Genomic DNA, 15,132 nt, shown 5'->3' on the forward strand with positions numbered 1-15,132 from the left:
AGAGACTGAGAAAAGACAGGGGCTCCAGAACCTCTAGCCACTGCATATGAGAACTCCAAGCACATGTGCTGCCTCCTCTGGCTTCACGTGGGTACTGGAGAATCCAACCTTGATCCAAATTAGGCTTTGAATACAAGTGCCTTAACCATTGAGTAATCTCTCCAGCTCAGAATTCAGGATTTTTATTCGTTTTAGGACAGCAAAACCAATCCTTTCCCCAGGCCCCAACTGTCCTAAGGAATGTGGGCAAATGAAAAAAAAAAAAAGTCACCTGTTTTCTAATTAAGTGTGTTATGTCTTCGGAAAAACTAAGATATGTTAGATTTAAAAACTGCATTCATTTCAGGGCTGGAGAGACGGCTTAGCGGTTAAGCACTTACCTATGAAGCCTAAGAACCCCGGTTCGAGGTTTGATTTCCCCAGCACCCCCGTTAGCAACAGATACACAAGGGGACAAACGCATCTGGAGTTCGTTTGCAGTGGCTGGAGGCCCTGGCGTGCCCATTCTCTCTCTCTCTCTCTCTCTCTCTCTCTCTGCCTCTGTCTGTCGCTTTTAAGTAAATAAAATAAAAATAAACAAAAAATTTTTTTAAAATGCATTTCAGGCTGGAGAGATGGCTTAGCAGGGAAGACGCATGCCTGTTAAGCCTAAGGACCCAGGTTAGATTCTCCAGGTCCCATGTAAGCCAGATGTACACTGTGGCGTCTGGAGCTCCTTTGCAATGGCTAGAGACCCCAGCAAGCACATTCTCTCTCTCTCCCTGTCTCTAATAAATAAATAAAATAAAAATAAATCTTAAAAACAAAACAAAAGTGCATTCCCTGGGCACATTGGTCTGTAATTTAAGGATTAAAGAGGCTGAGGAGAAATTCTGTCTGGAGTACTTGGTGACACAGTCTACCATAACAACAAAACAAACTGCATTCTGGCTTCAAGGTTTAGATATTATGAAATGGTTATTTCCATTAACCAAGAAAGAAAAAAAATATGAAGTGCACTACTATGATGATCTTTTATTTTCTCCTATTTCCTTACATACTGTCTCTGTACATAAAATTAACAAATTTTATAGTTCTGCTCTTATAGGAAGAGGGAGAGTTTTAGAACTTGTAAATTCCTACACAACTATGTAGAGGAAACAAGGACCACAGAACAAGCTCAACAGAAACTCCATATCAAGGGTCACTGATGGCCGGGCATTGTGGTACATGCCTTTGATCCCAGCACTGAGAGTTAGAGGTAGGAGGATCGCTGAGTTCGAGGCTAGAGTGAGTTCCTGGTGGGCTAAAGTGAAACCAGAAAGTCAAAAACAAACAAGAAAATTGTTCGAGATTTCAAGCCATAATCTTAAAAGGCCCCAGAAAGCAAAGCAAAAGTGTAAGCATAGAAAGAAAGAATAGAATAGAAAAATTCCACATCATAGAGATTAGAAAAGCAAGTGACTGGTTTGGCTTTTATTTCAGTAAGTTAGATTTTTTTAAGTCCGTCAAATGCTAACTAAAACCATTCCCAAGTGCAAGAAACTAAGTCGAAGCCGGGCGTGGCGGCGCACGCCTTTAATCCCAGCACTCGGGAGGCAGAGGTAGGAGGATCTCCGTGAGTTCAAGGCCACCCTGAGACTACAGAGTTAATTCCAAGTCAGCGTGGACCAGAGTGAGAACCTACCTCGAAAAACCAAAAAAAAAAAAAAGAGAGAGAGAGACTAAGTCGATACTACTCAACTTCAGGCAAGAATTCACAACTCACGGAATAAAAGGAGGAAAAACACAATCAAACCTATTAAGCAGTTGCCTCACTGAAAGAAAATATTGTTTTAGCGCATATTGCTGATAAGGTAGTTTCTCGAGGTCTAATGTTGAGTGAGCCAAACGTACAGATTCATGTATAAACACGTGACCAGTACTGCCCCCTATTCACGCTTTTCTAAAGCTGATATAAATGCTCACAAAAGAAACATCTTTTCAATTTTACTTTCTAAACTAAAGCTGCTGTGGAAACAGGTTCCTGTAGAGATCTGTAGCCCGGGTAATGCGTAGCCCTTTCCCTTTAAGATAATTACAAAAAGAAATCATAGGGCCAGCCATTAACTCAAAACGATCGCCCCACAGCTATTCCACGGCCTTCCAAGCCATAGGAGAGCTCAGTCAAAGATTTCCGTCTAAAGTAAACACGGACACTATTTTCCGTTTCAGACGGCTTTCTGTTTTCCTTTCAGAGTATAGTGGACCCACACCAGACCTGTCTGGACCTCTCGCTGACTTCCGATGCACCCAGCAGAAGCCCCGGGGTCGCCCTCCTCCGGCCCACCATGTCGCGAACACGCTCCGAGGCGTGGAGTGCAACAGCTTGATTCCCGCGAGGCAGACGCCGGCGGGGACCAGGAACCTTCAGAGCCCCGCGGCGGCCCACAGCTCGGGCCGCGGCCGGAAACGCCCCCGCACCCCGCGCCCAGCGGCGCCGCCCCTCCCCCGCCCGCGGCGGAAGCGCCAAGGGTTTGAAAGACGCCGGCCGCCGCCTCTCGCGCCAGCCACAAAGGGCTGGGACCCTCCTCCAAGGCCTGGCCTTCCGCTCCCCGCGCAGCGGCACCTGCTCAGCACCGTTCGGCCAGGTGGTGGGCGCCGGGTCCGAACACGGGTCCGCGCGGGTTGGGGCGGGGGCGTGGCCCTTCCGCGGTGCTTACCCGGGGTGGGGGTTTCGCTTCCGCCTCCCGCCTAGGCTAGCGTAGCCGCCGCCACTTCCTTCCGCCTTCCTCTCGCACCCGCCCAGGTCCGGCGGCGCGGAAGGCAACGTCCTTCCCGGAGCCGCCACACGCTCTTCGGGGCCCCACAGCCGTCAGACTCCTCCCCCGGGAGTCGCGCCGCCTCGTCAGCCCGGCCCGCGAGGTGCCCGGAAGCGCGCGGGCAGCAGTCCCCGGCCCGCCCGCGCCGCCTTCACGAGTGAGCTCGCGTTCAGGCCTACACTAGCGGCACTTTTGCAGTTTCCCCGCTTCCTGAGACCGTCCCCCGCCCTCCGCCCTGCCCTTTTCCTTAGCTGGATCCCACCGGAAAGCCAAAACAATTGCCTCCGCGCAGGCGCGGAAAGGAAACGGACCCGGCAGGAAGAGCGGGGCGGTGCAAAAGGACCGTAAGCGTCAATGAAAAGGACTGTGGGGAGGCTGGGTGCGCCGGGCGCATGCGCGTTCCGAGGGTGGTGTCTGAAGGAGCGGCGGGAGCTGGGCCAGGGTGAGCTGCCCTGGTTGTTCTGGGCAAAGGACAGGCCTGGAAATCTCAGTAACGGGAAATCCAGGCAGCGGAATATCAAATGTATCGTAGGCAGTTGTTTTCCCCTTTGAAGCTTCTAGAAATGCCAAGATTTGTAGGAAGCGTAGAGGAGTGGGAAATGTTACTGTTTAGGGGTCGAGCTCGTTCTCTCGGCCAATCAAAAGGCAGGAAAAAGCCTGCTCCGCATTCAGGGAGGCAGAGGTAAGATTACCTTGAGTTCGAGTCCAGCCTGAGACTGCATATTGAATTCCACGTCAGAATGAGCTAGAGAGATCCCCTTCCTTAAAAAAAAAAAAAAAAAAAAAAAAAAAACAGCAAAATAAGAGCTGGAGAGATTGCTCAGTGTTCGAAGAAACTTGCTTACAAAGCCTGATTGCCTCCTTTCAAATCCCCAGTACCCACATAAAGCCAGATGTACTAAGTGGCTCCTGCATCTATGGTTCATTTGTAATAGCAGGAGGCCTTGGGGTGTAGTGTGCCCATTCTCATTCTCTTTCTCTTGTTGCAAATAAATAATTTTCTAAAAACCACAAAAATAATCAAAGCACTTCCAGGCTAGATCCACTGAATGCACACCAAGATGTCTACTGATAAGGATCTTCTTTAGCCTTAGTTTACTTTTCTCATTGCTCTAAACAAATACCTAACCAGAATTAATTTAGATTCATTCAGCAAACCTTTGAGGACTGGAAACATGGCTCAGCATTTAAAGTGATTTGCCTGCAAAGCCTAAGGATATGAGTTCAACTCCTCAGTATCCCTGTAAAGCCAGATACACAGGTGGGTCCTGGCACACCCAATCTCTATATGCAAATAAATTAATTAGTTAAAAAAAAAAAACCTTTGCGTTCACAGTACTTGTTCTCAAATGCATTTCTAACTGCATGATCTTTACCACTTTATCACTCTGTTATTGACTTATTCCCTCCTAGCCAGTTGCTTCCCAGCATCACTTTAAAGCTTGGGAACTACATATGACAGCAGCAACATGGCATAAGTAGTTGCATCAGTTATTTTTCTCATTGCTGTGAACAAACACGTGACCAGAAGAAACTTAAGGAAGGAAGGGCTTTATCTCATCTTACTGTTCTGAAGATGAACCTGAATTGGAGTGGAAACTTCTGGATTCTGCATCTACTAGCACTGTGGGATAACCTCCAAGGAAAGCTGCTCACTTTGGCTTGGGTGGATCTGCGTGGAAAGCAAGCAGCACAGTGGAGGGGCGGAGTTCAGCCTTTTGGAGCCCACAGGAGTTCATCACTGGACCCAGGATTTGATGTTTGCCATGCTGGCTTCCTGTCTTGGATTGGTCCAGTCTCTTTGTCCATGTCTGCTTTTTCAATGGGAAGGTTTACTCTGTGCATTAACTAATACTCATTTGAAAGCAGAGAGATAGAAGAGAGAATGAGAATGAGCCATGCCTTAACTGCTAAGCTGTCTCTCCAGCCCTACTCTGGGCTATTATATGTTGGAAGTAGGTGATTTCTGGGGTTGGGGGTGTACACTAGGGTCTCTTGCTACTTGGAAATGAATGCCTATCTGGCTTTACATGATATGAGTGGCTAGAGAATTAAATCCAGGCTGGCAGGCTTTGCAAGCAAACAGCCCATGATGTGTGTTTTGATTCCACAGTACTCATAGTTAAGAGACTTTTAAATCCTTAAATCTCAGATAAGACTTTGGACTTTTATTTGTTTGTTTGTTTTTCAAGGTAGGGACTTGCTCTAGCCTAGGCTGGAATTCACTATGTATTCTTGGGGTGGTGATCCTCCTACCTCAACCTCCTGAGTGCTGGGAGTTAAGGTGTGTGCACCACCTTGCCTGGCTCAACTGCTTGTGATTAAGCCTTTTGCTTGGTCCCCAGCTGGTGCAGCCTTTGGGAGGAAGAGTCTTGATAGAGGAGGTGTGTTACTGGGGATGGGCTTTGGGATTTATTAATCCAGCCCCCTGGATGGATGTTCAGAGTTAGCTCACTCTTACTGTTCCTACTCCATTGCTGATGTATAAAGATGTGAGCTGGTTGCCATCCTTTTCCTTGCCATGACAAAACTTCTCTTGAAACTTTAAGCCTGAAATAAACTGTAAGCTGTAAACTGCTGCCAGTTGGGTGTTTTGTCCCAGTAATAAGGACTGATACACACCTGTTTTTAATCACTTTTATTGGAATGGTAAACAACAACAAGAGGTCCTGCCTCAAAATGAAATAGAAAGTGAGGACTGACCTAAAATAAGTGGTCCTCTAAAGTTCACATGTGTATGCACATCTGCCCTCACAAACATGAATATGCACACTGCATACTGAATAATAAAAAATATGAAATATGACTTCTTTTTTCCCAAGGTATGGTCTCACAGTAGTCTAAGCTGACCTGGCACTCACTCTGCAGTTCCAAGCTAGCTCCTAACTCACAGCAGTCCTCTCACCTCTGCCTCAGTAGTGTTAGGATTAAGTGTAAGCCACCATATAAGTGTAAGCTCAAGAAATGACTGTTCTTGGGCTGGAGAGATGGCTTAGCGGTTAAGCACTTGCCTGTGAAGGCCAAGGACCCTGGTTCGAGGCTCGATTCTCCAGGACCCACATTAGCCAGATGCACAAGGGGGCACACGCGTCTGGAGTTCGTTTGCAGTGGCTGGAGGCCCTGGCACACCCATTCTCTCTATCTGCCTCCTTCTCTCTCTCTGTCCATTGCTTTCAAATAAATAAATAAAAATAAACAAAAAATTAAAAGAAAAAAATGATTGTTCTTAATATGTTTCCCCACACACACACACACATGTCACAGTAATTGCCATATGATCCAGAAGATTTGTTACCAACCTGCTAGCTGGGGTCCTTTTGCTCCAGCTGGATGGAAACCATGAGTAGTCAGGAAGAAGCCCTTCTAGCATTAGCACTCTCTGGCTCTTGAGTGCCCAAGGCCTCAGCACTTGACTGACAAAGGGGCTTGTAGCTCGAAACCTATTGCCCCAGGCTTTAAAAGCTTAGGATTCTAGGAACTCAAAGCTGATTGCTCTGGGCTTTAAGCAGCAGCAGCCCAGGCACTTGGCAGCTGTTACAACCCTGGGCTTCCAGCAGCAACAGGCAACAACAGGAAGTGTTGCTTTTGTTAAAGGTCCTAAACAGCCTTAGGTATGAGACCACTTAGCTCCTACAGTAGTTTATATTACAGTGCTCTGCCCTAGGATGTTGGGAGTCTTGGCATTTAAGGATTGGAAGCTACTATTTCAGTCACTGGGGCCCAGTTTCTTGCCTTCTGCTCTCCATAGCTTTCATCTCAGCATTCTCTGCTCCCCACCCTGCTGCTCTCTGGAATGCTCTTCTACCAGCACTGCTGCTAGTGCTGCTTTCAATACTCCTTGTATTTTGTTGCTACTTCTCTATCTGCTCTTGTTACCAGTTCAAGCTGCCCTACTAGTGATAAAGATGAAAGTGGTTACAAAAATACTGATACAGGATGTGCAGGTTCAGGAGGGGTCCTCCAGCATTTATGGACCCCAAGTTTTTGGTTCTATCCTACCTTTAGTGAAGAATTAATAAAGATGGACTAAAGAAAGATAAATTTAAAAAAAAATCTAGACAAAGCCAGACGTGGTGGTGCACACCTTTAATCCCAGCACTCAGGAGGCAGAGAGGTAGGAGGATCGCCATGAGTTCAAGGCCACCCTGAGATGACAGTGGATTCCAGGTTAGCCTGGACTAGAGTGAAACACTGCCTTGAAAAAAACAAAAAAAGAGAAGGCTAAATTATGAATTATTAAGTTTATTAAGGGGGAAATCACAACGATAAGGTTTACTTAAGAGAAATCTTGGGCTGAAGGGATGGTTTAACAGCTAAGGCATTTGCCTGCAAAGCCAAAGGACCAGGCTTGGTTCCCCAGGACCCACATTAGCCAGATGCACAAGGGGTGCATGTGTCTGGAGTTTGTTTGCAGTGGCTGGAGGCCCTGGTGTGCCCATTCTCTCTCTCTGTCAAATAAATAAATAAAAATATTTTTAAAAAGAGAGAAATCTTTAAAAAATGACTGGAACAGAGTTTTAAGCACATGAACGTAGAACTTAGATGTACATGTAGAGAGGCTTAGGAAACATCCATTGCAGCTGCCATGTGCTTTCTTTTTTCAAAACTATATTTTGCTTTATCTATTTGAGAGTCAGAGAGAGAGGGACTGGGAGAGGGAGAAGGAGAAAGAGAATGGGTGTTCCAGGGCCTCTAACCAATGCAAAGGAACTCCAGATGCATGTACCACCTTGTGCATCTGACTTACATGGTCCTGAAGAATTGAACCTGGGTCCATTGGCTTTGAAGGCAAATGCCTTAACCACGAAGCCATCTGTGGTAGTTTGAATAGATTGCCCCCAATATATTCAGTGTTTTATTAGTTTGTAGTTTGCAGCTGTAGCCACCTGGCTGGAGATGGTGTCACTGGGCAGAGCTTAAAGTGTGATGGTGGGTTTGAGATTTCAATCTAAAGATAAGCAAAATGTGCTTAGCTGGGAGTTCCTGAAGTGTGCTATGCTATGTGGCTTTTGACCTTTGGCTTGTGATTCTCCCTGCTTGGACCTGTGAAGGTAGGCCAGCTTCTTCTGCCATTATGGAACTTCCCCCAAATCTGTAAACGTAAGTAAATCCCTTCCTCCATAGCTGTTCCTGGTCTGGAAGTTCATCTCAGCAAAATTGAAGCTGTCTTTTGCACTCTCTCTCTCTCCAGCCCTCTTTTTAAAAAAATATTTTATTTATTTAGAGAGAGAGGAAGAGGCAGATAAAGAAAGAGTGGGCACACAAGGGGCATCCGCCACTGCAAACAAACTCCAGATGCATGTACCACCTTATGCACCTGGTTTACGTGGATAATGGGGAACTGAACCTGAGTTCTTTGGCTTCACAGATACCTTAACTACTAAGCCATCTCTCTAGCCTGCCACATGCTTTCTTGAAGAGGGAAAGTGAGAGGGACATACAGTTAGGGTGACTGGACCCCTGAAGGAAAGAAAAAGAAAAAAAAAGGCAGGAAAGTTTGCACTTGCTAAAAATCAATAATAATCTGACTTCTTATCTCTTGCCTAGTTCTCTACACCTGTTTTTCTACAAACAACCAGGACCCCTCCTGGGAGAGAGGGCTTTCATAGAATTTAAACATTGTGGTTGATCAAGTTCAGCCTTTGAATTTATTGTCAGGGCTAATCTCTTCCTGAGACACCCCCTAACCTTAACCTACCAGCTATCCCTCTGGTTCACCTGAGCTGCGAAACAACCACCACTACAAGGTTATAAATACCTTTACAGGGGGAGGGCAGGCTCTCTGACCACTCAGGAGCTGTGGGTGAGTTTTTCCCTCGACTACTTGGGAATCTGTGACAGGAGGATCACCAATTCAAGGTTCCAATGTGACAGCCTGACTCCACATTTTCAAACCAGGTGACTTTTAAATTGCTTGGTAAAAATAAGTATATAATTTTAATTTGAACTGTACTTGCTATTTTCTGTCTTTTTAGGCTTTAAACAAGATGTTATTTCTAGACACCTTTTGGTTTCTTTATTAAATTTGATTTATTTCAAAGTGGGGTTTTTTTTGTCATTAAAAGTCAGATTTAAGCCTGGCGTGGTGGTGCACACCTTTAATTTCCAGCACTTGGGAGGCAGAGGTAGGGGGATTGCCGTGAGTTGAGGCCACCCTGAGATTCCATAGTGAATTCCAGGTCAGCCTGGGCTAGAGTGAGACCCTACCACAAAAACAACAACAACAACAAAGTCAGATTTAAGTAACGCCTACATTGAGCTGAAATTTTATATAAACAAGGCCATAATTTGTTACTGAGTTTATGTACTAGGTCAACTTCAACCTACATAGCAGATTATTGAAATCAACAAAATTCTCCCTGAGGTAGTAGCTCATAATTTGCATATTTTTTTTTAAATTTTTTTATTTTATTTGAGAGCGACAGACAGAGAGAGAAAGACAGATAGAGGGAGAGAGACAGAATGGGCACGCCAGGGCTTCCAGCCTCTGCAAACGAACTCCAGACGCGTGGGCCCCCTTGTGCATCTGGCTAACGTGGGACCTGGGGAACAGAGCCTCGAACTGGGGTCCTTAGGCTTCACAGGCAAGCGCTTAACCGCTAAGCCATCTCTCCAGCCCAATTTGCGTATTTTTAAAGATTGTAATGTCCTGTTACTTAAAAGGAAGAGGCGGTGTGGCCCAGGCATGTCCAGTGTGGGCCCAGGACCGGGTCCCCGGATCAGAGCTGTGGTGGCAGGGCTGCGAGGTCTTTCATGATGAGAACTTTGGGGGTACTTCCCCCTCAGAATAATTGATAGTCTGGGTGGTGAAGACAGTGTTAAAACCTTTCAGACCTTGGCAGGGGAATCAAAGACTCCATCTGGGGCATTTGCACCATCTCAAAGCTAGATGCCCGAATCCAACAAAAGAGAGAAGAGCAGCATCGAAGAAGGGCAAGAAGTGTCCTGGCACAGAGGAGAGCCCAGAGCATAGAGCAAAAACAAGAGAGTGAGTCACACATTGTTAGTTGAATTTTCCAGTGTTGTGCTTGGAATGGTGAAGTATTCTGGTTCGGTCTCCTCTTGTTTTACCGAGTGTTTATTCCTGCACTTCAGTCAGCAATGGCCGGGATCATTGGTGACTCATTGCTCCATGGAGATGTCTGGTGGTAGCTGGAATTCTTTCTCACCTCCATTTTCAGTGCTCTTTAGGTGTTCCCCCTGTTTGTGCTTAGCAAAGTTGTGAATACCATTTGGTATCAGGATATAGCTGACCTGGCATTTGAGGTATCAGGGAGGAAGCCTCATTCATTCCCCAGTGTCAGCAAAATAATTGCTGACATGCTCTGCAACCTTCTGCTACAGGCTCTTTTCCTTATCCAGGGGTTGTTTGTGAGTCTCTTTCCCATCCATCTCATTGGTCAGCTGGTTAGTCTGCTGCATATGTCACTTCCTTACTCACTGTACTGCTTTGAGTATCATTGGTTCAATAAAGGAATTGAAATGCACCAGCGATTGTTAAACATAGAAAGGAATTGGCCTTATTACTTTGGATTTGGCTTGCCCTTGGCGTTCCTCACAGCAGTGCTATCCTCCTACATCATCAGTGGCTGTCTTTTCTCTATCCCATTTCCTTTATTCATCATCAGTGCCCATGAAGCAAAGACTCCTGGGAAAGCATACCTTTTCCAGCTGCGCCTCTCCTCCTTGGTGGTCTTCTGAAGCAACAGACTATTCCACAAGACAGTCTACCCGCAGTCAGCCCTGAGTAGCTCAACCTCCACCGAGCAGCTTCCCTCACCACATCCATCTCCTGCCAAACTGAAGGCTGCAGCAGGCTGCTGAGTCCCCTGTTGTCCAAAGGAGATGGTGGGATTGGATGGAGGCTGTGGCAGCTCTTTTCTTTGTTCTCCTTCCCTGCCAGGGAAGGCAGGACCCTATGCCATGGGCCCTCTGCATGTTCCCTTCTCTTTGAGGAAGTCAAATCTTTGTCTCTGGTGCACATAAGGTGGGATTTTCCTGACACCAGTATGTGGAGTTTTACCACCACTGTGAGTCTGAAAAGGAACACAGGTTTTCCAGCTGTTTTCTAGCATTTACCAGCACCTGTTCCTAGACAGATTTGAATATTTGGTTTTTCTCCTTGTGCCATCACCCTCCAACCTCTCTTTGCTGGCTCCCAGCACACTTGGATGAATGGGATTTGTAATTCTAACTGTTGTCTTTTGTGAATTTGTTACTGTTTTTTCTGTGAAGCACATTGGATGTGGGAGGTGAAGGAGTATCTCAGTTACTCCTGCTGACTTCCTTACTAACTAACCATCACTGTGTTGTTTTTGTAACTCAGGTTAGGTTAGGTTTTGGTCTCCCTTGCTCTACTACAAAAAAAGGAAAGGAAGAAAAAGAAAACAGAAAAAAAGGCTGAAGAGATGGGACAGGATAGACCTTGCAGCCAGATTGACTGGCTGCTGAGGAGTAATTTTCTTTCTTACCCTTGAAGGGGAAAAAGCTTTTCTCACTGGTACATTTAAAATTCCCCAGCTAGGGGATATACCAGTTCTGGACAAGTGCCACTGAATACGGAATACACGGAATGCTTGGAGAATCTGAGCTTTTCAACTCTGGAAGATGAAAATTTACTGTTGGCCACTGCTTTGTCTGATTGGTATTTCAAAGGAATATTGGGTGCTGCAAATAGGAACTGAAGGGGTAAACTTATTAAACCCATTAACCTGTGGGCAAAAAATACATAAAAGGAAGAGGCAACTGGCCTGAGTTCAAGCCTATCCTGCCTCATGAAAGAAACAAAAATATGTCTTAGTTATTCTTTGTTTTAATTTTTTTAAAAAAAATTATTTATTCATTTGAGAGTGACAGACACAGAGAGAAAGACAAATAGAGGGAGAGAGAGAATGGGCGCGCCAGGGCTTCCAGCCTCTGCAAACGAACTCCAGACGTGTGCGCCCCCTTGTGCATCTGGCTAACGTGGGACCTGGGGAACCGAGCCTCAGACCAGGGTTCTTAGGCTTCACAGGCAAGCGCTTAACCGCTAAGCCATCTCTCCAGCCCTGTTTTAATTTTTATTAATATTTTCCATGATTATAAAAAATATCCCATGGTAATTCCCTCCCCCCATTTTCCCTTTGAAATTCCATTCTCCATCATATTACCTCCCCATCTCAATCACTGTACATATATATATACAATATCAACCTATTAAGTACCCCCTTCCCTTCCTTTCTCTTCCCTTTATATCTCCTTTATAACTTGCTGGCCTCTGCTACTAAGTATTTTCCTTCTTACGCAGAAGCCCAATCATCTGTAGCTAGAATCCACATATGAGAGAGAACATGTGGCACTTGGCTTTCTGGGCCTGGGTTACCTCACTTAGTACAATCATTTCCAGGTCCATCCATTTTTCTGCAAATTTCATAACTTCATTTTTCTTTACTTCAGAGTAGAACTCCATTGTATAAATGTGCCACATCTTCATTATCCACTCATCAGTTGAGGGATATCTAGGCTGGTTCCATTCACCAGCTATTATAAATTGAGCAGGGCTGGAGATATGGCTTAGCAGTTAAGCGCTTGCCTATGAAGCCTAAGGACCCCGGTTCGAGGCTCGGTTCCCCAGGTGCCACGTTAGCCAGATGCACAAGGGGGCGCACGCGTCTGGAATTCGTTTGCAGAGGCTGGAAGCCCTGGCGCGCCCATTCTCTCTCTCTCCCTCTATCTGTCTTTCCCTCTGTGTCTGTCACTCTCAAATAAATAAATAAATAATTTAAAAAAAATAAAAAAATAAATTGAGCAGCAATAAATATGGTTGAGCACTTCTAAGGAAATGAGATGAGTCCTTTGGATATGTGGCTAGGAGTGCTATAGCTGGGTTATATGGTAGATCAATCTTTAGCTGTTTTAGCAAACTCCACACTGATTTCCACAATGGCTGGACCAGATTGTATTCCCACCAGCAGTGTAAAACGGTTCCTCCTTTTCCACATCCCCAACAACATTTATGATCATTTGTTTTCATGATGGTGGCCAATCTGACAGGTGTGAGATGGAATCTCAATGTAGTTTTAATCTGCATTTCCCTGATGACTAGTGTGGTGGTTTGATTCAGGTGTCCCCCATAAACTTAGGTGTTGTGAATGCTAGGTTCCCAGCTGATGGAGATTTGGGAATTAATGCCTCCTGGAGGGAGTGTATTGTTGGGGGCGGGCTTATGGGCTTTATAGCCAGTTTCCCCTTGCCAGTGTTTGGCACACCCTCCTGTTGCTGTAGTCCACCTTATGTTGGCCAGGGGGTGGTGTCCACCCTCTGCTCATGCCATCGTTTTCCCCTGCCATCGTGAAGCTTCCCCTCGAGCCTGTAAGCCAAAATAAATCTCTTTTTCCCAGAAGCTGCTCTTGGTTGGGTGATTTCTACCAGCAATATGAACCAGACTGCAACAACTAGTGATGTAGAACTTTTTTTTAGATGCTTATATGCCATTCGTATTTCTTCCTCTGAGAATGCTCTATTTAGCTTCATACCCATTTTTTGATTGGCTTGTTTAATTCCTTATTATTTAACTTCTTGAGTTCTTTGTGTATGCTAGGTATTAATCCTATATCAGATATATAGCTGGTGAAGAGTTTTTCCCATTCTGTATGTTGCCTCTTTGCTTTTTTCACAGTGTCCTTTGCAGTGCAAAATCTTTGTAATTTCATGAGGTCCCAGTGATTAATTTGTGATTTTGATATGTTGTGTTCTCTTATCGTTTGACTCTATAAATTTTTTGATTTATTTCGTGATTTCTTCATTGATCCATTCATCATTTAGTAGTGTATTGTTTAGTTTCCATGATTTTGTGTATGCTCTATAGCCTTTCTTGCTACTGATTTGTAGTTTAATTTCATTGTGGTCAGATAGAATGCAAGGAATTATTTCAATTTTCCTGAATTTGTTAAGATTTGCTTTGTGTCCTAATATATGGTCTATTTTAGAGAATGTTCCATGTGCTGCTGAAAAGAATGTATATTCTGCAGCAGTTGGATGAAATGTCCTGTATATATCTGTTAGGTCCATTCCTTCTATGACCTCATTTAGTCCAGATGCCTCTCTGTTTATTTTTTTCCTGGATGACCTGTCAATTGATGAGAAAAAAAAAAAAGTCAACCACCACAACTGTGTTTGGTGTTATCTGTGACCTTAGTTCTAATAGTGCTTGTTTGATGAATTTGGGAGCCCCTATGTTAGGTGCATATATGTGTAGGATTGTAATGTCCATCTTTTAGAGTGTGCCCTTAATCAATATAAAGTGACCTTCCTTTATCTTTCTTGGCTAGCGTTGGACTGAAGTCTACCTTGTCAGATATTAGGATAGTAACCCCTACTTGTTCTCTAGGCCCATTTGCTTGAAACACTGTCTTCTAACCTTTCACCCTAAGATAATGTCTGTCCTTTGTAGAAAGGTGAGTTTCTTGGAGACAACAAATTGTAGGATCCTGCTTTTTAACACAATCTGCAAACCTGTATCTTTTAATTAGGGCATTGAGGCTGTTGATATTAAGAGATATTATTGAATGGTGTGTATTTATATTTGCCTTTTTTTTTTTTTTTTGTGGTTCCGGTTCTACCTTTGCTCTCTTGTGTTAACTAGTATTTGAGTATTGCTTGTTTTTTCTAGTTTCCTTATATGTGTGGTTTTCCTTGTCTTCGGTATGGAGGATTCTATCAAGTATTTTCTGTAGAGCTGGTTTTGTCTTCAAATACTCCTTTAGCCTGCTTTTGTCATGGAATGTCCTTATTTCTCTGGCTATTTGAATGGATTGCTTTGCAGGATAAAGTAACCTTCGTTGACAGTTGTTATCTTTCAGAACTTGGAATATATCACTCCAAGCCCTTCTGGCTTTTAAAATTTGTGTTGAATAATCTGCTGTAATCCTGATGGGCTTTTTTTTTAGGTAACTTGATTTTTCTCCCTAACTGCTTTCAATATTTTTTCTTTGGTTTGTGTGTTTGGAAGTTTGATTATAATATGGCGAGGAGAGGTTCTTTCTAGGTTTTGTCTGGCTGGTGTTCTAAAGGCTTCCTGTGTCTGCATTGGCACCTCTTTGCCAATTGGGGGAAATTTTCTTCTATGATTTTGTTGAAGATGCCTACTATGCCTTTGGAGTGGAATTCTTCTCCTTCTACTAGGCCCTGAATTCTTATATTTGATCTTTTCATAGTGTCCCAAATATCTTGAAATTCCCACTCATACTTTTCTATAAGTTTGTCTTTCTCTTTGTTGGACTGTATTAGATCTGCCACCTGGTCTTCCAGTTTATATATTCTGTCCTCTCCTTCATCCATTCTACTGGTGAGATTTTCTACAGAGTTTTTTTTT

General features: G+C 44.4%; 1 protein-coding gene and 1 pseudogene across 4 annotated transcripts in view; one reads left to right on the forward strand and one right to left on the reverse strand.

Annotated features, from left to right (window-relative positions):
- Nucleotides 1–2,852, reverse strand: part of Kbtbd2 (kelch repeat and BTB domain containing 2) — a 53,797-nt gene extending 50,945 nt beyond the window's left edge. Inside the window, exon 1 of one of the 4 annotated variants that reach the window (XM_004652753.2) lies at nt 2,682–2,852. The gene's annotated coding sequence lies outside the window, so the exon portion shown is untranslated. Of the gene's footprint in view, nt 1–2,239; nt 2,412–2,587; nt 2,655–2,681 lie in introns of those variants that run through there. The other 3 variants (XM_045136017.1, XM_045136016.1, XM_045136018.1) reach the window with 3 other exon arrangements.
- Nucleotides 1,882–10,604, forward strand: LOC105943693 (annotated as a pseudogene).
- Nucleotides 10,605–15,132: the final 4,528 nt, after the last annotated feature.

Source organism: Jaculus jaculus, chromosome 16, assembly GCF_020740685.1.
Source record: "Jaculus jaculus isolate mJacJac1 chromosome 16, mJacJac1.mat.Y.cur, whole genome shotgun sequence".
Taxonomy (NCBI): Eukaryota; Metazoa; Chordata; class Mammalia; order Rodentia; family Dipodidae; genus Jaculus; species Jaculus jaculus.